The sequence below is a fragment of the Alexandromys fortis genome, unplaced genomic scaffold, assembly GCF_014885135.2.
Source record: "Alexandromys fortis isolate MF-2015 unplaced genomic scaffold, M_Fortis_MF-2015_v1.1 scaffold_30, whole genome shotgun sequence".
In the NCBI taxonomy this organism is placed as follows: domain Eukaryota; kingdom Metazoa; phylum Chordata; class Mammalia; order Rodentia; family Cricetidae; genus Alexandromys; species Alexandromys fortis.
Genome location: NW_026067922.1, coordinates 5,936,303 through 5,960,200, shown reverse-complemented (window position 1 = coordinate 5,960,200; position 23,898 = coordinate 5,936,303). Strand labels below are relative to the sequence as shown.

Sequence of the window (23,898 nt, the reverse complement as noted above, 5' to 3'; positions counted from 1 at the left end):
CTGGCCAACCAGGGAGAAACACACTGATTCAGGAGTCTGTCAAAGCAGGATCTCATTTAATTGTATTAGGCAGGAACTTATATAGGGTTGTGAAAGGGGGGTTGGGAGTCTTGGGATGGGGTGATGTGGAGTAAGGAATAAGGGCCAATACTATTCTGCCACGTTAGCGGTGGTTGGACAGAGGTGGGTTTAGGTTGGGCTGTGCTGAGTCACTCATATGTGGAAGTCATGGCCAAAGATAGGTCTCCAAACTGGAGCTAGGCTCAGGAAGTTACCCACGGCCTCACCCAGGCTCAGGAAGTTCCAGAGGCCCAACAACTCTGGAAAAAGAAGCTAAAGAAGCTGGTGTCTGATAGTTGATGTCTGAGGAAGATGTCGGCAATGACATCTTCACACCTTTAGGAAGTAAATGGAGGTTGCCATGTGCATGCCAGCTTCTTCCTCCTCTTCCAACTTCCTTCCATTTGGGCCCCCAACCCAGTGGAGGGTGCTTCTCTGTTCCTTCTCCTTTAGTCCCTCTTTCACATGCCAATCCATTCTGGAAACACCTGATAGATACATGCAGGTGCACCTCTGCCATACTAAACATCTCTTAATTCAGTCAAATTGAAAACTAAGGCCAACTATGGAGGCATGTGTTCTGATCACTTCCCACCCACTCTACCAGTTATGGCTCCTCTGCCTTCGGAGCACGAGATGGATGAGCACAGAACACTGGACTTTGGACATATGATATTGACGGCAGTCGGTGAGTCACTTAAACTCACAGTCCTGGAAAGAAGGATGCCACACGTTGCACAGGTCTGCACAGGGTGGTACTTAGGAGCAGACTGGACCCAACAAGGACTTGGGAATCAGGCTTTACAGTGGTAAGTAAGTAAACTACTTTAACACATCTTTGGCCAAGAGGTGATGGACTTGTTAAGTAGTTCTGTTGTCTGGAAGGGAGGTAAAAGCCTTTAGATTTAGGACACAGGGAGGTACAGTTGCCCCAATTGTCAGAACTAGTCAGGGAGATGGCTTTTCTCACTGGGTGGGAGGCATACGTGAGGCAAAGAACCTAGAGTTAAGCCTCTGGGTCCCTGTGGGAGCTCAAAGAGGTCCATGTGGCATGTAGAATTTTAGATGTTAATTATAACACCATTGTTTCCATTTTACATCAAACCGAAGGAGACAATGAGAGCTTTAAGGCAACACTGACGTAATGTGAAGTTTGACATCAAAAGACATTTCCATGGCTCTAAATTTTTCTGCAACACTGTTGTCTTACTTGAATCTTCATGGAAGAATGTCTGCAGATGAGGAGAGAGTGATGGTCGGGGAGAGATTTAGAGATAGAGAGATAGAGAGAGCTAGCAGGGACAGAACTACACTGAACCTCAAGGCGCTTATCTCGGCATCCTTCCCATGCTGGGACATCTGTGTCTAGTGTTGACACATCCAGAAGAAGATCATCAGCCTGCTGACTCCACAGCTGGTGTAGGACGGAACAGAATGCAACTTAATAATTTAGACAGACATACCAGTGGAGCTCTATGTTTCTGGGAATTTCTTAAATATAAGACAGCAACTAGACTGAAGTCTTCAGGGAGGTTTTCACATCGGGTTGTTGTATGCCAAAATGAAGTCCACAAGGGTCACACTAAGAATATGAATACCCATGGGTGAAGATCAAGATATTAAGCGCAGTACCTCCAGCCTTAGCTGGTGCAGATATTAGCCTTGTGGTTTCTGCATGGTAGAAAATTCAGGAGGATCCTTGAGAGGTGGAAGGACATGTTTATTGATCAATCAATATAGAAATGGTTTACCGTACACATCAACCACACTCTTACCCTATGACTACCAATCTCCTTTCTGGATATAGATTTCCCTTAAATTCTCACCGCTATACAAGGTATTGTGTTCAGGGGTGTTCCAGGGTTGCTTGTGAAGAAAAATTTAGGGAATTTTCTATATATCTATCACTAGAGAATAGATGCCATGTATGGATAAGGCACATGATAATAATGAGACTGAGTAATTGTACATAGAGCACTGGGGACAGAGTTAAAACATCCCAGCATGTTTAATGGAACCCAAGAGAAGAGTCAGATGAAAGACAGTTTGCTACTTAGATGAATTAAAAGTACACTGTGGAACAATCCTTTTTTATACTATCCATATGTATTACTTTCATTGGTTATTTACAAATCTGATAGGCTGATAGCTGGGCAGGAAGTTGGGAGGGAAAGCCAAACTTGAAAATGATGGGAAGAAGGAGGATGGAGTCAGGAAAGATGCCAGCCAGCTGCCCTGCAAGCAGGACATGTGAAAAAATGAGGTAACAAATCATGAGCCATGTGGCAAAGCAAAAATAGAAATATGGCTTAATTTAACTGTAAGAGTTAGCAAGTAATAAGTCTGAGCTATTGGCCAAGTACTTATAATTCATATTCAGTCTCTGCATTGGCTATTTGAGACAGGAGAACTCTGTATATAAAAGTGTATGCATTCTTTGGCAAGGGAAAGATAGCTCAGTCTGTACAGTGCTTGTCATATAAGCCTAAGGACCTGAGTTCAAATGCTAACATTTATGTATGACAACCCAGAGACAGCAGGATCCCTGCGGCTCACAGGCCAGCTAGTCTAGCTGAATCAGTGAGCTTGAGGCTTAGTGATAGCATGTCTCAAAAAAAAAATGAGGTAGTGAGCAATATAGGAAGACACATGATGTTGACCTCTGACCTCCACATAAATGTGAGCACACATGCACATACACCTGTACACACACAAACATGTACACACACTTACAGGAGCACATGGAATTCATCCACGAGTAACATAAAACTCCAAATAGCAATAATTTAAATATGGTATAAGTTTATTCCCCTTGGTTAAATGAAGGAAGTTCAGGGCTCAGATGACCCAGTTCTTGTCTGTGTTCTTGCACTGCCTTCCTTTCTTACATGGCTTTGACTTGTAGATCCAGATAGCAAGTTTATGTCCAGTTGTCTTTTTTTTTCATTTCAAAGAGACTGAAGTCTGAAGGGAGTAGGGACTTTCCCTACTTCCTCTGAGGATATGTTCAAGAAACTGAACTCACCATTTCCACCAATGTCCCACTGCGAAGACTTCAGTTATATGCCTTCCTGCAGCTCATGGAATGCCAGGATATGAAAATTTTATCTTCCACAGAAATATACCTAGGAGGATGGCCAACTGTCCTGGTTTGCCCTGGACTGATGGTGCCGTTCCTGGGATGTTGGACTTTCAGTTTAAAACTGGAATCTTTCCAGACGAGAGGGAAGAATCAGTCACTCAGGCAGTGACTTTAGATAGTGCTACTGAGAAAGCAGAAAGCCCGCCTGGATGTGTTCCGCAGTCTCTGTCCTAGAGATACCCTTCACTCTTGTAGTTAGAGTAAGAGCTAGACCCTAAGTCCCAGCCCACAAATGAAGGCTATTAAAGGTGCAAAACTCCCTTGGGGGGTAAAATTAGGAAGTTAACATTGGTGGCCTTTGATGCCCCTGGCTTGATTTTTTGCATAATTTTATTTTCTTTTTAAGATTTAGTCTTTTCTTATACTATACATCCTGACCACAGTTTCTTTTCCCTCTACTCCTCTGAGTCTCCTTCTCCTCTCCTCCAGAACTACCCTTCCTCCACTTGCCTCCAGAAAAGAGCCAGCTGCACAGGGATATCAACTGAACATGGCAGAACAAGATACAATAAGATGGGACTGGAGAGATGGCTCAGCCGTTAAGAGCACTGACTGTTCTTCCAGAGGAGCTGGGTTCAATTCCCAGCATCCACATGACAGTTAACAACTGTCCGTAACTCCAAGATCAGACAAACATACATGCAAAACACCAATGCACGTAAAATAAAAATAAATAAATTATTTTTAAAAAAGATACAATAAGACGAGTCACAATCCCTCATATTAAGTCTGTGTGAGACAACCCAGTGGGAGGAAAAGGATCCCAAGAGCAGGTGAAAGAGTCAGAGACACCCCTGCTCCCACTGTTAGGAGTCCCACAAAAACACCAAGTTAACAACCATAACATATGCAATTTTCTGAATCTTTCTATGCAGTCTCAGAAAGGTCCATGTATCCAACTATCCATCCATCATCTGCTTCATTCTCAGTGCACTGAGCATCCGTAATGGATTCTGAAGATACTGACATAAATGGCATCACATAGTTCCTGCCCTTAAGGAGCTCATAATTCAACACAAGAGACTCTGTCCAAATGAAAAAAAAAAAATGCACAGTAGTACAAGAGGGTAACTTGAATGAGTTTTGCATAAAGTATAATGGGGAGGAATAGAGAAAACAATTACATTTTTCCCATGAGGACATCAGTTAGTTTTCTCATTGATGGGGCAAAATACTGATACAAATGACACAAGAGGGGAAAGATTTATCTTTAAAAATGTAGTTATTTGTGTGTGTGTGCTTGTGCCTGTATTAGTTTATGTGTATCACATGAGTACAAGTGCCGTTGGAAATAGAGAGTATTGAATCTTCTGGAACTGGCTCTGTGTCACCTAACCAAGGTGCTGGAAAATGCTCATTGTGGTGGTTTAAAAAAATAATGGCCCCCAAAGGGAGTGGCACTATGGGAGGTATGGCTTCACTGGAGGAAATATGTCACTGTGGGGGCCGTCTTTGAAGTCTCATATATGTTCTAGCCACGCCCAGTGTCGGAGATCACTTATTGTTGTGTGCAAGTCAAGATGTAGGACGCTCAGCTGGTACAATGAGCTAAACTAATCTTTCCAGGACTGAATAAGTGACTCAGCAAAAAAGAGCACTTACTGCTCTTGCAGAGGACCCAGGTTTGTTTGCTTTTTCCAGCACCATGTCTATCTGCACACCACCATGTCCCACCATGATGATAGTGGGGTAAACCTCTGAAAAGGTAAGCCACCCCCATTGAATGTTTTCCTTTATAAAAGTTGTTCTGGTCATGGTGTCTCTTCACAGCAATAGAACACTCACCAAGACACTCATGGTTTCAAAGACTTCAGTTCATAGCCGCTGGCATCTTTGATTCTGAGGCCGTAGTGAGGAGGAATATCATGGTGGCTGGAGTATGAAAAGGAGTAGGTGGTTCATCTCATAGCGAATAGGATGCACAGGGCAAAGAAGGTACCAGGGATCAGACGTATCCTTCAATACAATACCCACAGTGACTTTCCTTATCCGTCTTAAACATCTTTGATGTTTCCACCGCTTACCAAAATAGCACCATAAGCTGGAGAGCACGTGTTGAAAAAATGACCCTCAGGAGGCATTTCATTCCACCACTGGCCCCCAAAGAATGGTTGCTTTTCATCATGCAAGATGTATTTAGTCCACTTTCTAGAGTCCCCGGAGTCTTAAAAGTTCCAGCATTACTCAAAAGGCCAAGTCCAAAGTGTTTGTGGATATCCAAGGAACCTCTTTAGCTGTGATTCCATGTAAAGTGAAGGAGAAAGGTTTTATTCCAAGACACAAGCACAGAGTAGAGATGCTCATTTCAAAATGGAGGAATAAGAGAATACCAAAGGGTGAGACCCAAGTAAGAACAAAAGCCAATATGGCAAACACTAAATCCTGCAGCTCCATGTCTAGCATCCAGGGTACAAGGAGTCATGACGGGAGCTCCTGAGTATTGTTTTAAAAAGCCCCCTCTATGGCCTTGGTGGCTATAGTCCACATGTTGTTTTTCTAAGCTGACTCCACTTCTTGCCTATGACTTGGCTAGGTGGTTGTTGCATGTACTTGGCATCTCCAATATCCTGGCATCTCTATTGCAGGTTATACATTGTCTTCTCTCTGGGGACTCTGATGCTGTCATATATTGTTTGGTCCCTAACTGATCCTTGAAATCTGTGTGGAAACTTCTATGACCTGGTGACTGGCATTGCGTGTGTTTACAAAAGCAGCCCCACATGAGCCCAGTCCTTCCACCCACCTTTTATCAGAGTTCTGAAACTCTCAAACCTCCACAAAAGGTCACATTCAAGCTACATTTACAACAGTCTTGAATATTTCTAAGGCTCTATCTCCAAGTTCTAACAGATTATCCCCTCCTCAAACCATTTATGAAGTCCTAAGAACCACATGGCCAGGCTTATTCACAGCCCTGACCTTGCTTCTGGAACTACTTTTGCAGTAGTAGTTACTTTTGTAATTTCCGTGGGGGGGGGGGACCCTTGGCATAAGTGAGTTAAAGGGGACTGATGAGTTTAGCTCACATTTCAGTGTTCTGAGCCACATTGTTTCTGGGCCTGTGGCAAGGTGGAACAACATGGTGGTGGGAACGTACATGGAAGCAGGAAACAGGGAGAAAGAGAGACAGGGATGGGGGCTCCTTCCTATCCCAAAATGTAGAACCCATCCTGTAAGGTTCTTTAACTCTCAGCAGGGTCTTGAGCTACAACATTCAACATAAAAAAGTTTTGGGGAAGAGTTCCCATCTACACCATAAGAACGAGTGAGAGAAAGCCATTTTGGATGAGTGACACTGGGTTTTACTTTGCGCATGAAGTATGATTTCTTTTTAAGTGCAGAAGGGAAACATTAAAGAGCAAGGCAGAGGCAAGGCCAAGGCTCAGAGGTCAGGATGGCTGACACAGGAAGGTCGATGAGGGGCTGAGCAACGCAGACAGAAAGATGTGAAAAGCCCGAGAGGTGGCTATAAGTCAAGTGCAGCCACCTGAAGGGTTACTACCTTAGGGCATTTCATAGCCTGACTGTCAAAGTCGTTGTCTGGCCCAGTGAGCAAAGGATATCCCCCTCCCCAGGGAGTGCAGTGTGTATTAACCAAGGCCTTCTGCCAGGGCACTATGCTCTGTACAACTCACCTTGACTGGTTCTCTGGGGTTCTTGAAGGGCGTCTCCAGGTACTTGAGGGGTATATTCCTTTGTGCCTAGAGACTTGAGCCATATTCTGTCCTGGGGTTCTTTCATTAAGAATTTATAAACTCTCTCTCCTTTTATCTATAGAAGTATAAAGCTTTTAGAGCTGGCAAAGACCATGAATATCATATGGTCCAAATCCAAAGAGCTAGCCAGGGAAGAAATGCTGCCGAGCTTGTCAGAGGCAAAGGGGAATTAGAATTCAAGTCCTTGGACCTTTAAGAACATGAAACTTTAAAGTCTGTTAAAACAACAACAACAACAACAACAACAAAATACTACATCAAAAGGCAATAGGTAAGTGTACCATTGTTCCGTAAAGGAGGCGTGCTTATCATTGAAATAATCTGTAGCAAGAACACTTCAGCTAATTAAGAGCTAAATTTAATTTATATAAATTTAGTTCCGAGCTTCCCAGCAACCAAGCAGAATGAGAGTTGTGAAGGCTCATGCTTTCTTTCTACCTGGCAAAAGGCAGCATAGAAACAAAAGACCGAAGTACCCACGAGGAGCAGATGGAACTTGTGGGCCCCGCGACAGAGCCTTCAGTCATTCACTGCACGAACATGAAGATCCTCCAGAAGGTCCCTGAAATGTGGTTACCAAGGAGCTCCTTAACCAGCGGAAGATAGACAGTTAAAAGTCAGCCTGTTAGGGGCTGTGTAGCGGGGAAGCCCAGGGTGCTGAGGTCTGGTGGAGAGGGGATTCATAGCCCACGAGGGAGAAGGAACATCCTAGAGGATCTTAATTGTTAGTGGGGTCCAAGCAGCCATCTGTGCAGGGAAGGGCTAGGCAATTGGGAATAGGGTATCACTGATGCAGGCAGACCCCAGTAGTCAGGTGGTTTGAGAGAGGCTTTTTATGCATCCCCGTTGGGTACAGTGACATTCATGCAGCAAAGTACAGAGTGGAGGGGATAAGTAAGAGGCACCAACACGCTGAACATTGTTACCAGTGTGTACACTCACTCCCTAGCCTGTTGCCTGAAATGAGAACATCTTCATTTCTACCTGTAGACCTGTCCCTACATCACTGGTACCGTCTGACCTTCAGGGCTGATGTCGGGTTTGTTTTCTGCCATTTGGACTTTGAGAGAGAAAAAAATCAAGGACAGGTTTGTGTGGGTGGAGGACAGATGTGAGTGTACAAGTTCATGTATGGGGTGAGAGAGAGAGAGAGAGAGAGAGAGAGAGAGAGAGAGAGAGAGAGAGAGAGAGAGAGAGAGAGAGAGAGAGAGAGAGAATTTATCTGTCTGCATGAACTTTCTGGAGCAAATGCACTTTCCTGTTTCTTGCTTCATGTACTTTACTTGGGCACCAGGTGAGAAGGAATTTCCCTTACAGGTGACAAACCAGAACTGAAGGACTGTGTGGCTTCTTCACACGGGACCCAGGAAGAGGAGAGGGAGAGTGGCAGACCTACCAACTCAAACCGGTGGCCTCCTGCACACCCTGCTCTAGCATGCTCGCCCTTTCTGTACCTGGCTCCTGAAGGGACCTTTCCTGACCATGTCTGATTGTGCAATCTCTTCTCTTCACTGATGCCACCCAGATTTCAGGAGAAGGACCCACTGCCCACTCTGCACTACAGATGCCTTCCACAGGCTGCGGACTGATGCTTTGTCCTTGTCTTTCTGAGGCAATCAAGGCTGAGGGGGGGGGGGGCTAAACACTGTACTTTCAAAAGCTCGGGTAGCTAAGTGCTGGGGGAGATCAGGGAGCACTGATTCCATGATGCTGATATAATGCAAACATTTAGAATAATTTAGATCTTAGATTAAAGATGGTGAATTGTTTATGAAAATTACCTTTGACAGACACGTGCAAGAGCAGAGCAGACGAATGCCTTGGGTTTCCTGTGACTCCAGAGGAAGAGGCTTGAGCGGGATTAAATAACGAAGATATTAGGGACAGAAGTCCAAATAGGCTCTATTGTGGCCTGCATCCTCATTTTGCCTTCTCTGAGCCAGGGTCTCCAGGGTTTTCAGTGTCTTCTGCCAGCTGCTTGGGACCCTCTCCTCTAAGTTAGGATACACTTGCCCCCAAGCCTGACCACTTGAGTTCCATCCGCAGGAAGCTGAAAGTTGTCTTCCGCGTTTCCTTTCCACATGCTAAGGTGTGAATGCATTCACACATACACATACAGATAAATACAATGTAATAAAAAATAAGATGTAGGCTTCTCCTGTTTGAAGCTCTTTTCCCTCTGACTTTCAATGTGGGTTTTGATAGAGAAGGAACTAACAGAAAGCCCACAGACACCACAGGGTGCTTCTACGAGGTCAGAAAAGCATCTTTCTTCTTTTGTGTGGATCCCTCTTGTCTCCCCTGTAAAGATGCCAGGTTTGGCTAGGTTCCTGTCTGAGGTGATTGTCATCAAGACCGGGTTCGGGGCGCTGGGCTCCAGCAGAGCTTGTGATGTCTGGTGGGAACCCTGAGAACACTGGGCGCCTACAACTCCAAGCAGCTGGCTTTGACGAACGGTTGCATGTCTGCACAACTTAAAAAATCTGCAGTTTGGGGGTGGGAGGGGGAGCGCGGGGGTGGGTCCCCACGCATCCCATTTCTCTTCCGGGCTGTTGGTTGTGTTTTCGCTCAGTGCCAGTGCAGAGCGGCCAGGCGTGTCTTCTGGACCACACGCTGCCCTTGCAGAGGTCCTTGGTTGTTATTTCAACCCTGGCCGGAGCCATCTCCCATTAACTCCCTTTCCCATTCCTCCCCTTTCCACTCAGTTCCTTTCCTTTCTCCCTATGTTGCTTATACGCTTGGTGCATGTGTCCAGCCATTTCTTCTGACTTGGTAAGTCGAGGAAAAAAACACATCATCTCATTCCATACTGTGTATGAATCTTCAGGGAGCGGGTGGTGGAAATAGTGGCAGAAACGGGGTCGTTTCTTCTTTCACACTTTGTTGTAAAACAAGTTGGGACCTCGTAACAGCTCAAGAAAACCTTGGCAATTTTGCAAAGTGTTGCTTTGGCTACGAATTTCGAGAGGCATTTTGCTCCTGCCATGGGAGAGGTTATTATTCTTCAGCTGGACTGCGGTTCTCTCCCAGGTGTGCGCTAGGTGAGTGGCGTGGGACGTGACCTTGACCTCCCTCTGGGGCAGGGCGGGACACTCCCGGGGTGACTCTGCATTTGGGGCTGAATCGCGATGCTAGTCTCTCACTGCTGTGTCTGGGTCCAACCATCGGTGAATGGGGCTCGTAGTGGGACCCCCTCAATCCAATTTGTCCGTGTGCGCGAGCGCCGCACCGCGCCTCGGGCCGGGGGAACCCTGGCTGAGAGCTGGACGCCAGGCGGCGGGAGGAGCACAGAGCAGCGGGGCGTTGACTGAGATGCTGGCCCCGCCTGGTCCCGCCCGGTCCCGCCCGCCTCTCTAGGCACCCAGCTCCCGCCGGGCGGGATCCGTGGACTCAGCGACCCGCGCGGGCTAACCCGCTCTCCTGCCGCCGCGGCGGCGGGCGCGGGGCCGCGCGGAGAGGCCGGATCCCTGCAGCGCGGGCAGGCGGCGTCGCAGAGCCCAGCCAGCCAGACGCGCCAGGACTCCAGACTCCTGCAGGTACCTGCTCGGGTTCCCACCTCCCCGTGCGTCCGTGTCACTTCTCCACGCGACCCCTCAACTTTATTGTACCTTTCCCTATCTTTTGCTGCTCCAGTCCCTGGTGACTCAGGTGGCGGGTGCACGACCTCACAGGTCATTGTTGACTACGGACTTTGCATCCTGCTGGGCGTCTGGCTTGCGTCTTCCTCCCCATCCTCCAGTCCGGGAGCCGGGAGTCTGCCGTCGCTGGAACCTGACTCTGCCTGTTGCGCAAGCTGCAGATTGCCCAAACCGAGTGTGGGTCTCTTCGGACGCCTGTGAAAGGGCGCTAGGATCGGCTTTTGGGGTAGGAGGTGAAGTGCAGGACCGACTGGAGGGTAGAGGATGTGTGAGCCAAGGAACGGCGGCACCTCGCGTGGGGGGCATCCCCGGGGCGTTTCCTAAGCCGGGAAGCCCTTCCTTTCCTTTCTCGGGAGGAGGCGCTTTCCTGGCAAATGTTAGTGTTTCCCGGGCCTCCTGCTCCGCCTTCTCTGCCATTTCTCCCCCTCCCCTCTGCCCTGCAGTGTTACAAGGCGCCCCACGACAGTTGCCGGCGAGAGCGTACCCAGGGCTCTTGCCCTGGTGCAGCGCTGTGCCCGGTAACAGTCAGTGCGCTCTAGGTTGGGCGGCTTGGGGGGTCACTGGGCCCATATGGAATGATCTCCACAGTTCCCGCAATTGAATCCGCAGTTGTGGCGCGAGGTGGGCCCTCAGGGTCAGGAACTCTAATTTTTTTCATCTTTGCTGGTGGCTCCTATCAGACCTCAAGAGGTGCCTGGAACTAGTCAGACCTGCCGGCAGGGGCCGCGGCGAGCCTGGCTGGGACGCCTTTCGCATTGCAGAGTTTATGTCCCCTTGTGCCCCTCTATTCCCCACCCCATCCCTTCTTGTCTGATTTGGGATAGGAGCACCCTTTGCGTCCTTGGTTTCCCCTTCCGTACACACCTGTCTCATCCAAGGCGATAGCTTAATTTGAGCGGCCTTTGGCAAAGACGGAATTCGGCCAAGAACTCCCTCCACCCGTAAGAGTGACTTGAGAGGCCCTGTTGTTTAAGGAGAAAGACGGAGGTGTTCCTTCTGGTCCTACTGGGAGAGTGGGTTTGTGGTTCTTCCAAGCTGTTGAGTTTTCTCTTTCGCTTTGTCTACTGAAGGCAGCGAGACAGGTGAGGAGGGAATCTGGAGAGAACCTTCCCACTCTTTGCATTTATTTGCTTAGACTATTTGATTAACCGTCGGGTTAGGACTGTGGGTTACTCCTCTAGACTTCTTGCAAATACCTGCCCAGGTAAGCAGGAAGCAAGCATTTGCCCCCTCCTCTTTGCCTCCCGCCAAAGATACTGGTTTGCAAGAATATCTGCCGATTCTGGACTTGAACTATGTCCCTGGGTCCCGAGCTCTTTCAGGAGGCCGATTCATTCAGAGTGTACGCGGCCAGCCTCAGTGAAGGACGCCCCAGTTAGTCCGGCCTCACAGTTGCCTTCCTTGCTTCTCCTCTTACACTGTTTGTCCTTTCAGGACCGGAAGTTGTCAGGGTTGGGATGGAGACAAGGTTGTACTGAAGCGATTAAGATCTCTGCATCTAAAGCCTGTTGTGTGAACATGCTAAGGAAATTAACGGGATTTTGTGTGGGAGCCGACACTGCCTAAACACAGCCACCAGTGAAGGCAGCCTAGCTGTGCGGTTTACCTAGGAGAATAAGTTGGAAAGTCCGAAGCTGTCTTGAATTTGTTCAGCACTGTTTAAATTCTGGGCTTTTCTGATACTCTGATATGTGACTCAGCTTGATAGTGTATATGGCTTATAGCTCTAGCCCGTTGTGGCAGAGAAGTCACAGCAGTCTGCGACTGAGAGAACTTGTCTCCTTATATTTACAGTCAAGCACAAAGAGGGACATATCTACTCGGGCTCCGCTAGCTTTTTGGTTTCTCATTCAGTGCAGGACCCCAAGCCAGGGAATGATGCTGCCCACAGTGGACAGGTCATCCCACATCCATGACTCTAACTGAGACAGTCTTTCTCAGAGGTCCTTCTTTCAGGTCATTCTAGACTGTGACAAATTGACAGTTAAAAGTAACTCTCACATCTGGGTTTGCCAGCAAAGCCCCAACTAAGGGTTTTCTCTGTCCTCCCCTTTTCTTCTTGGGAAGGGGAGATAAGGAGATTCCTGGTCTTCTGTCTGAGGAAGTCTTCCTTGTAGAGGAAGTAACCCTCTACAGAAAAAGCATGGCTTCTCTCTCTTCTACAGACTCCAGTCTGCTCTGGGGTGTGTGGCATGTGGTATTGGGATGTGTGTTAGCTTGGGGGAGAGCAGGTAACCCAGGGCTTTCCTCCTCTTCCTTTTAAAATAGGTAACATTTGAAATAGATAACATTTATTGGCTGCCTGATACTCTGCTATGTGCTTTGCTGGGGATTGTCTCATGTGAAGATGGAGGGCTTGTGTGCTTTGTTTTTCTGCAGTCTTGATGTGGGAGCTTGCAGTGCATGGTGGTCCTCTAGGTGTTTTCGGAGTCTGATAGAGGCCAGCCAGATGGTGGCCTGAGGTTTCACTAGGAGGGAACCTATCACTAGTTGTCTGGGATAGGTTCAGGCAGAGAGGAAGATGGGTCGTGTTATTTATTATTCCTGCTTCTCAGGCACTGGGATGGTGGAGCCTTAACGTGTCTCTAGTGAGACATATCCCTTTTAAAAGTTTGAGGCAGGGTCTCCTGTAGTCCAGGTTAGTCTCAAACTCATTATATAGTCAAAGATGACCTTGAACTTATGATTGGCCTGTGAATACTGGAATTTCAGATGCTTGCTACCATGCCTGGTTTATATGGCGCTGGACAAGCACTCTAACAACTGGGCTAAGTCCCGAGCCCTCTTGTGTGAAATATGTATAAGGAGTCAGAGAGAATGGACGACCAACCCTGGTGAAGGCTTCTTTGTGGCTCCTTGACGGAGGTCACTTGTCCTTTCCGGTTAGCTCCGAAGATTTAGATTGCTAATATTGTTACCAAGGCTTTTTACACGTATTAACCCCTTTCATTCCCAAGGATAGCCACAGGAGGTCTGCTTCTATCATTGCTCTGTTTTACTTGAGGAGAATGAGAGACAAAGCCACCCAGCTAGGGAAATGTAAAGCTGGAAGTCTGTCCGCAGCAGTCTTCCTGGAGAGCCACGGGGAGGCTCTGTGCTGTGTGTCCAGTCCCGAGGCTTCCCTCAGTGGGATCTCACACTGAGTCTGGTGGGCTGACTGGCAGAGGAGGTCTGTGGTTATCAAGTGACTTCCCGTTCTGTGTCTTAACCTTAAGAGGAACCATGCTGATTGGAATTTAAAAGCTCTTGTCTTTCCGAGTCGCTTCTCAACTACTGACTGACCAATTTGAATGGAAGGTAAACAGGACCTAAAAATCACCAGCTAGGCAAACATTACCATTGTTTCCAGATAATACATGAGAAACCTAGGAAAAAACCATAGACTACTTTATCTCTGAATCAAATTCATTAAATTCAGAGCCTCAGGCAAGGAGGGCAGGTGGCTTCCGAGATGTGATCTTTGTGGATTTGAAGACTCAAGGTAAATATGCGCATGGCTCAGGATGCTAACTGCATAATAATACCTGGTTAGAGTCATGGTGACAGCGACATTCCCTAACTTAGTGTTCAAAGGATCTTTCCACAGGCTTGTCTCATTGCAGTCCTCAGGACATCTTGATTATGATAAATCACAACAGGGTAGAGATGTTGGTATGGAGGGGACCAGCCTTGCACATGGACATAGCCAAATGTCTCCTCATTCCAAACCCTGTACCTTTCTACCCCGCTTCTTTCTCATTTCCAATTGAGAGTCCTTAGAGGTGGTTGAATTTGGATTTTATTCTGAAGTCAACTTTTCTCCCCCACTTTTACTTTCCTCTCATTTTTGAGTCAGGGTCTTAAGTATCTCAGGTTGACCTCACACCTAATAGGTGTGACCCATAGCTCATGGACTTCCTGCCTCCATCTCCCGAGTGCTGGGATGAGAAGCATCTACTACTATGCCCTAGTTATGAAGAGCTGGGGAAGGAAACCCAGATTTTGCCTATACTAGGAGAGTATTCCACCAGAAAGCTGATTTTTGCATTCTGACCTTGGTCTGGTGCTGAGTGGGGACAATGGGAGGGGAGTAGTAAATAGGAGAGGACCAAGAGAATGTGTTTGTTTATTTATTTTCCTTTTTCAAGGATCTGCTATTATAGGAAGCAGGGCTGGAATAAGACTTAGGATGAGCACTGTAAAATGCTCAGAATGTGTAAGGCTACACAAAAGCTGACTGGTGACTCCCGCCTGCTTACTCTTCACTACCTTTTGAAACTTTGCAGGATGAGCACATTATAAAAGTAATCTTTAATAACCTAAAAATAGTTACTAGCCTCGATTGTAAAGTTTTTTTCTTCTTTGTTTGGGATGGAGGGTTGCCTCACTTTCTTTGGAATCCTGCACAGTCTTAGACCACTGTTTTCTTGGAAGAGATACTGGATAAATATTGCCTTTAATTGCACAAGTGTTGAATGATAAAGGCTTATGGTCTGCTTGCTTTTAGCCAACAGTGCTACAATTAAGCAATCCGTGTTTATAACAGCTGACTTTAGTGAGCTTGGGGACCTTCCAAATGAATGAAATGTCCTGTTTACCATTAGCAGAGCATCTATTGGATGCTTATTAAAACTAATCATTAGTGTATGTGGTCAGATCTCTGATCTACAAGAATTTGAGTTCCTGGTTGGTGATGTATACTTTGCTAGGATCTGGGTATCCCGTGGTAAAGGTGACAGATACAGAGGCGAAAAGGCAGGTGTGTGCGTGCACGTGCACAGGAAGAGACAGACATTAAGCTATTTGATGAGGCCAGCACACAGTGGATGGCAATTTGCTGCTGGTCTGAATGTTAATCTTAATCAAAACCTCCATGGAAATGCTGACAAAACTGTTTGTCTAAATGTCTGGGTACCCAGGCACCCAGTCAAGTTGACATATATAAACTTACCATCACATCAGGGTTAACAAAGGGTGCTGACCGGAAGGTCAATCATGACTGTCACCATTATCTTGCTGTTCCTTAAAGACAGGGCTCTCAGTGATCCATTTAAGGTTACAGGTGGTGAGAGCGAGCCAGTGCCATAGAATTGAAATAGATACAAAGAACCATTTCATCCATTTGCTGTGTCATCTACCTCTTCCTTCTTGCTCTTCCTCCTGTTCCTCGTCCTTCTTCTTCTGTTTTCTTCAGCAAGTTTCTCCATGCAGTCCTGGCTATCCTGGATATTGATATGTAAGCCAGGCTGGCCTTAAACTCAGAGATACACCCACCTCTGCCTGGGATTAATGTGAGCCTCCATGTCCAGTGTGTTAAGACTTTTTTATTTTTGGTCAAGAAGACACAAACCAACAAGTAGTGTTTGCAGATATAAGGTAGCCAGCCGAGTGCATCTGGCTGCTTGCATCTTTTTTCCTTTTCTTCTGCTATGGAAAAGTCTGGTTTCCTAAAACTCTGATTCATGTGCCAAGGTAAACATAAAAGCATTCCCTATGATTTATTTGAGGTAAAAATGATAATTGGCCAAAGAAATGGGAGACTTTGTGGTTAAAGGCTGTGGTTTGTGCATTCGGGTTGTGCTCGGGTCTGGCAAGCACGTTTCCACATTCCGGTCTTTGAGGTCAATAAATAACACACACCAGGCAGTGGTTGTCTTGTGGGTTTTTATGATGCCAGTTTTATAAGTGTGGGGACTGCTTGAGATCACTGAAGAGAAGACATTTCATTCTAAGGGATGAATAGGAATTCATTTAGGAAGGATTGGAGCAAGAGAATCCTAAGCTGAGAATTGAGTGCGAATCATTGGGAAAAGGTTGTAGAAGAATTTCTGGGAGGAGCCTGGGGAGTGGGGCAGCAGCTAGATCGTGCTGTGGCCTCTAAGCCAAGTTCAAGGTGTTATGGCTTATCCAGAGGGCAGGAGGAAGACAGGAATAGATTTGTAGCAGGGATGTGGCACTAGCCTATGTTCATGAACAACAGTCCCTTCTGATTACCTTGGCGATTAGATTTTACCTGGCTAATTAACAGCTGTAAGACTGGGTTCTGGGGTTGAGCCTCTTTGTGTTTTTTTTTTTTTTTTTTTTTGTAAATTTATTTCTTCTGGGACAAAAGTATAAAGGAAGATGCCACATAAAATAGCGTCAATTTGGGCACTGAGCTGAACAGAGATCTCTCAACAGAAGAAGTTCAAATGGCCAAAAGACACGTAAGGTCATGCTCAACTTCCTTAGAGATCAGGGAAATGCAAATCAAGACAACTTTAAGATACCATCTTACACCTGTCAGAATGGCGAAAATCAAAAACACCAATGATAGCCTATGCTGGAGAGGTTGTGGAGAAAGGGGTACACTCATCCATTGCTGGTGGGAATGCAAACTTGTGCAACCACTCTGGAAAGCAGTGTGGAGGTTTCTCAGGAAATTCGGGATCAACCTACCCATGGACCCAGCAATACCACTCTTGGGAATATACCCAAGAGAGGCCTTATCATACAACAAAAGTATATGCTCTACTATGTTCATAGCAGCATTGTTTGTAATAGCCAGAACCTGGAAACAACCTAGATGCCCTTCAATTGAAGAATGGATGAAGAAAGTATGGAATATATACATATTAGAGTACTACTCAGCAGTAAAAAACAAGGACTTCTTGAAGTTTGCAGGCAAATGGATGGAAATAGAAAACACTATCCTGAGTGAGGTAAGCCAGACCCAAAAAGAGGAACATGGGATGTACTCACTCATATTTGGTTTCTAGCCATAAATAAAGGACATTGAGCCTATAATTCGGGTTCTTAGAGAAGCTAAATAAGAAGGAGAACCCAAAGAAAAACATATAGGCATCCTCCTGAATATTAACCTTCATCAGGCGATGAAAGAAGACAGAGACAGAGACCCACATTGGAGCACCGGACTGAAATCTCAAGGTCCAAATCAGGAGCAGAAGGAGAGCGAACATGAGCAAGGAACTCAGGACCGCAAGGGGTGCACCCACACACTGAGACAATGGAGATGCTCTATCGGGAACTCACCAAGGCCAGCTGACCTGGGTCTGAAAAAGCCTGGGTTAAAACAGGTCTCACTGAACATAGTGGACAATGAGGACTACTGAGACATCAAGAACAATGGCAATGGGTTTTTGATCCTATTGCATGTATTGGCTTTGTGGGAGCCTAGGCTGTTTGGATGTTCACCTTACGAGACCTGGACGGAGGAGGGTTTTCCTTGGACTTCGCATGGGACGGAGAGCCCTGATTGCTCTTTGGGCTGATGAGGGAGGGGGACTTGATTGGGGGAGGGGGAGGGAAAGGAGAGGTGGAGGTGGGGAAGAGACAGAAATATTTAATAAATAAATAAATAAAAATAATAAAAAAAGACTTACCAAAAAAAATAGCGTCAATTTATCATCTATCATCTCTCTCATTTTGACCTGTCTATTTATCTTTCTGTCTGTCTGTCTAGCTGTCACATACCATCTTTCTGGCAAATACCTAGCATCTGTCCTTCCACTTATCTATCTGACATATATTTACTAATCTACTCATCTTTACATATTTGTGACTCTATCTACCCATCTATCATCTCTTACCTATCTTCCATGTTTATATCAATAATAAATCTATTTTTAATAATCTATCAATTACCTATCTATATATCAATCTACCCACACATCCATCCATCATCCATCATCTATCACTCATCATCCATCCATCCATCATCTATCACCCATCTATTCATCCATCCATTCCCCCAACCTTCATCCATCCATCCATCCATCCATCCATCCATCCATCCATCCATCCATCATCTATCACCCATCTATTCATCCTTCCATTCCCCCAACCTTCATCCATTCATCCATCCATCCTCTATCATCCATCCATCCACCCATCCATGTCTATAGCTTACCCCCATCTTTGCCAAAACCATTAAAAGCCACCAATCACCCCCGTATCCTCTTACTCTCTCCTCAAATCCCATTATCCTTTGTTACCATCTTCTGAAACTTGTAGGGCATGTACAATATAAAGGTAAAAAATCTTTAATACTCTAAGAATAGTTGTTAGACAAGATTACAGTGTTTTTCTTTGGGGGAGGGAGTATCTTAAGATGGGAAAGTAGTAGCATCATGAAACTTCCTTTCTGTGCTTTGAGACTTTGCCCTTAAAGCAGGCTCAAAGACATCTTGTGTTGGTTTGAGAGTGAATGCCAGTGTGGTGCTGTGTCTTTTTGGCGATGAACACTGAGTTTTTCCTAGCTCTTCTAGACTTACATTCTGGAAGGTGTTCCACATATTGCCTCGTCAGCTAGTTCCTTTCCTATGGGATGGTAAAATGAAGAGGATAAAAGGATGCTGTGCACAGTTTCATTATATGGCTGTAAATGTTAGTGGGACCAATGCATTTTGTCAATCTTTTTTATTTATTTATTTATTTATTTATTTATTTATTTATTTATTTATTTTTAGACAGTGTTCCTCTATGTTACAGCTCTGATTGTCCTGGAACTCACTTTATAGATTAGGTTCTGGCTGCAAACTCACAGAGCTCCACCTGTCTCTGCCTTCTGAGTGTGAGTGCTGGGATTAAAGGCATGTGCCACCATGGCCCGACCTTATCAGCCATTTTTATTGAAAGAGTTAAGAGCACTGGAGTACATATTTAGCTTTTGTCTGTTCCTTGGGAACGGCTCAGAACCCATTTTCAGGCAGGCATTAGATCATGGGTCCCAGCTTCGTTCAGCAAATAATCTCTGCTCTGGGCCTAGGGTACTATGTAGTATAAAAAGGAGGAAGTAACTTTATCTTGTAAGACAAAGTATCAGTTGCTTTTCTTCTGCTGTGATATAACACCATGATCAAGAGCAACTTACAGAAGGAAGAGTTTATTTGGCTTATTGATGGAGGAAGGTCATTGGTTCATAAAGAAACTGCTTGGCCTGATAGGTTAGAACATAGGTGGGTGGAGTAAACAGAACAGAATGCTGGGAGGAAGAGGAAGTGAGCTCAGACGCTATGCCTCTGCTCTTTGGGGCAGACGTGATAAAGCAAGCTGCCAGGTCAGACATGCTGAATCTTTCCCGGTAAGACTGGTGCTACACAGATTACTAAATATGGGTTAGGCAAGATAAGTCACCACCTCATGGTGCTACACACATTAATAGAAATGGGCCAAGCAGTGTTTATATGAATACAGTTTGTGTGTTGTTATTTCGGGTGAAGCTAGCTGGTGGCTGGGAGCCGGGCGGCAGGAACTCAGCCTGCAGCTCCTACTACAGCTTATGGTTCCAGAGGGGGCGTCCTTGAGAGTGGGGGAAACCATGGATGCAGACAGGTGGAGCATGAAGCTAACAGATCACACTTACTACCATAAATGTAATGCAAAGAGAGTGAATTGGAAGTGGGGAGAGACTATGAAATCTTAAAGCCCACTCCCAGTAATGTACTTCTTTTAGCAAGGTGTACAGCTTCTTCAAACAGTGCCACCAACTGTTTACCAAGTGTTCTAACACCCGAGCCTATGGGCGACAGTTCTCATGGGAACCATCGGAAGAGGGTTGTGCACTCACGCTGCAGACCTGAACCCACAAACACAACAAAGGAGACAGCAGTGCTCACGGTTGTCGACTGGTGAGCTGATTTGACACAAGTAGACAACCTCAGAGAGCATTGCACCATTTTATCCAGATTGGTCTGGTGAACATTGCTTTGACCACCTTGTCCCTGGGAACTTCTTTAGGAACGACTCCAGTGGGTAAGTGCAGAGCGGTTGTGAATTTTCCTACGTATTTGAAGTAGGAAGCACACAGATGGGAACCTCTGTGCAAATCAGGTTAAGAAAGCCACCACATTTTACTCTGCTGCACCTGCTTTTGTTTGTTCAGCATGCATTTCTGTTTCCTGTGTGGTGAAGATTTTCTTGCAATATGGTGGTACGGGCAGGAAGTGCTTAGGCCTTGAGCCACCAGTGTCCCTGCCGGCTGGCGAGCACAGCACTCTGCAGATTGGTTTTGCCTTCTAGCTCTCTGCTGTCTCATCCTTCCTCATATCAAGAGCTGGGAAACCCAGAGAGGGATAGATGCATATCGGAAATGAGTTGGCAGAGAGGAGGTATGAGAATTCATTTTAATAAGTCAAATTAAAAGAATTTTTTCTTAACTTACACTGCCTGGGGATCTCATTATTTTATAATTTTTTCATATTCATAAAGTGTAGAGTTAGTTGTAGCAGACTGGGCAAAGCATTAAAAGCATCCTTCCAGGATGGTTTGCAACACCTACCTGGATGTGGATGTTTTGAAGCATAAACACATTTCCTCCTCATTTCTTTTTATAATGGTGTGGATACCACACAAACCATCGTATTAATTTTAGCATATCTTTTAAGAAGTTAAGTAAAACTTGTTTTTCACTGCATGGAGTAGTCACCGTGGCAACTCGCTGCAGCAAAAGACACTTGGCCCTCTGAGAATTTTGTTGTAAATATACCGAGGATTTATGGCTTGGCAAACACGCTCTGTTTTCGTTTAGCAGCAATAAACATTTTTCTGAAACCCTCTGGAAATGCCATAACATGTCAGGGCTCAGACTGGGTATGGAGAAACAGGAACTTCTATGATGGTTTGCATATGACTCTCAAAATTCCTGTCTTGCAAAATTGTAATTGTGATGATGTTAACAGTGTGGCAAATCTGACTGGCATTCTCATGTGGAGGGTATTTGGGGGTGTGGGTATCTTTGGAAGGGCATAAGATTAGATGAAGTCATGGATGGACCCGCTGTGACGGCGTTGGTGTGTAAGGAGGGAAAGAGAGCAATGATTTGCACACTGGTTCAGTCTGTGCAACTCCTGGGGGCTGTCTTACAGAGGGCTTCGTCAAATGTTGCACTGTGCTCTTGAACTTCCCAGCCAGAACTATGAGCGAAAGAAACGCCCATCCTTTATAAAATGACTCAGTCTCAGGTGTTTTATAGCAGCAGAAAGTGTGCGAGCCTAATTTTGACTTTTTTTCTGGCAGTTTTTTTTTAAATTGATTTTTATTGAGCTCTACATTTTTCTCTGCTCCCCTCCCTGCCTCTCCCTTCCCCTTTATCCCCCTCCCAAGGTCCCCATGCTCCCAATTTATTCAGGAGATCTTGTATTTTTCTACTTCCCATGTAGATTATATCTAGGTATGTCTCTCTTAGGGTCCTCATTGTCTAGGTTCTCTGAGATTATGGTTTGTGGGCTGGTTTTCTTTGCTTTATGTTTAAAAACCACTTATGAGTGAGTACATGTGATAATTGTCTTTCTGAGTCTGGGTTACCTCACTCAAAATGATGTTTTCTAGCTCCATCCATTTTCCTGAGAAATTCAAGATTCCACCTTACACCTCTAAGAATGGTCAAGACCAAAAACACTGATGACAACTTATGCTGGAGAGATTGTGGGATAAAGGGGAATACTCCTGCATTGTTGTTGGGAATGCAAGCTGGTACAGCCCCTTTGGATGTCAGTGTGTTGATTTCTTAGAAAATTAGGAAACAACCTTCCTCAAGACCCAGTAATACCACTTTTGGGTATATGTCTAAAGGATGCTCAATCGTGTCACAAGGACATGTGCTCGACTATGTTCATAGCAGCTTTGCCATCGCCAGAGCCTGGAAACACCTAAATGCCCCTTGACCAAAAAATGGATAAGGAAAATGTGGTACATTTAGACAATGGAGTACTACATAGCAGAAAAAAAATAATTTTGACTTCTTAACACACTTGCTGGAGCCCAGGAAAGGTGGTTTTGTGTGAAGTCACTTAGTGAGGAGCCTTCTCTATTCTGCTCCACTTTGACCAGGGAAGCTCTTTTTTGAATCTTAATTTTGTTATTATTATTATTTTTGTGTGTGTGTGTGAATGTGTGTTCGAGTGTGTTGGTTATGTATGTACGTGGACCCAGAGATTGATGGCGGTATTTTCCACCTTGCATTTTGAGGCAGGTTTTCTGGCTGAACCTGGAACTCACTGATTTTGCTAGTCTAGTTGGCTTCTGAGTTCCAGGGATTCTCCTGTCATTACCTCCCTAGGGTGGTAACTACAGGCGCTTACTGCAATGCTCAGCTTTTTATATGTGTGTTAGGATCTGAACCTGGTCCTTTTTTTTTTAATGATTGTATTTCCTCACATAATTTTGTAAATGTTATACCTGTAAAATGTAAAAATAGTTAGACAAAATAATGCCTATGAAACATAAATTTAAAAAAATCAAATTTTCAGGCATCCCACTCGATTAAAAACCCTCTTGAGTTTCCAGGCATCCAGTGTAAGCATGTCTGCGTGGAGAAAGCTTCTGGAGTGGGGCGGTCAGCAGGTGAATCTGTGGGACACCCTGGGTGGTGACTCGTGGACAATAAATAAACAGTCTAGCGAGGGAATGAGTTGTCGAGTCACTGAGGGTCCAGTGGTGTTAAGTGTGCTTTTGTTTCTTCCTCTGTCCTGTGTATTCCTTGCAGTAGTTGTTTAAAATTCTTCCTAATACACTTTTCCTATTTTACTATTTGAGATTTTTTTTTTGTGCTTTATGTCTAAAAACCACTTATGAGTGAGTACATATGATATTTGTCTTTCTGGGTCTGGGTTACCTCATTCAATATGATGTCGTTATTTTTTTCTGCTGTGAATACTGGTCCTTCTGCTTGAGAGGCAGGCACTTTGCAGACTGAGCCATCTCTCCCACCCCCATGGCTTCTTTTTTTTCTTTTAAAGCAGCACATTCCTTTAGTCATATCTTCCCCAGACTTCTCCCACTTGTCTATTGTGAATCAGACAGATATCATGAAATGTCAGCAATATTGCTGGGAAATGGGGTTCTGCAGAGGTGGATTTGTAGGGCTACCTGTTTAGCCTGGGATCTGTGAGTCGGGGGAAGGGAAGGGAGCAGGGCATGCGGTGACACCACGTGGAAGAGGTGGCATTTCAGCTGATTTCTTTTCATTAATGAAATTTAAAACGATGTTAATTTGCTTGTATGTGTGTCTATGTGCACTTGTGTGCCAGAGAAGAGTGCCAGATTCCCTAGAACTGGGGTTATAGATGTTTGTGAGCTACCTTGTGGGTGCTGGGAATCAAACCCAAACTTTACCTACAAAGGAAATTGCTGTTACAGGGAATTGGTTCAACAATTTGGAACCAATGGGAGGATATTTGTGTCATTGGCAATGGTAAATGGTCTGTTGGGGCTGCAATGGGGGCGGCCATGAAATAGACTTGTGGATACTGAGGGCAGATAAGTCAGAAGCAGTTTTGTTTGAACTGTGAGTTCACTCTCTTCCCTGAAGGTGTACATAGGATATGGGCATGTTTTTATTTATTTATTTATTTATTTATTTATT

At 45.3% G+C, this 23,898-nt stretch overlaps 1 protein-coding gene across 8 annotated transcripts in view; it reads left to right on the top strand.

Annotated features, from left to right (window-relative positions):
- The first annotated feature begins 10,298 nt into the window (after positions 1 to 10,298).
- Kcns3 (potassium voltage-gated channel modifier subfamily S member 3) overlaps positions 10,299 to 23,898 on the top strand; it is a 65,336-nt gene continuing 51,736 nt past the window's right edge. For 2 of the 8 annotated variants that reach the window (XM_050141963.1, XM_050141964.1), the window contains exons 1-2: positions 10,300 to 10,454; positions 10,552 to 10,782. The gene's annotated coding sequence lies outside the window, so the exon portion shown is untranslated. Of the gene's footprint in view, positions 10,455 to 10,551; positions 10,825 to 10,913; positions 10,933 to 23,898 lie in introns of those variants that run through there. The other 6 variants (XM_050141968.1, XM_050141967.1, XM_050141969.1 and 3 more) reach the window with 6 other exon arrangements.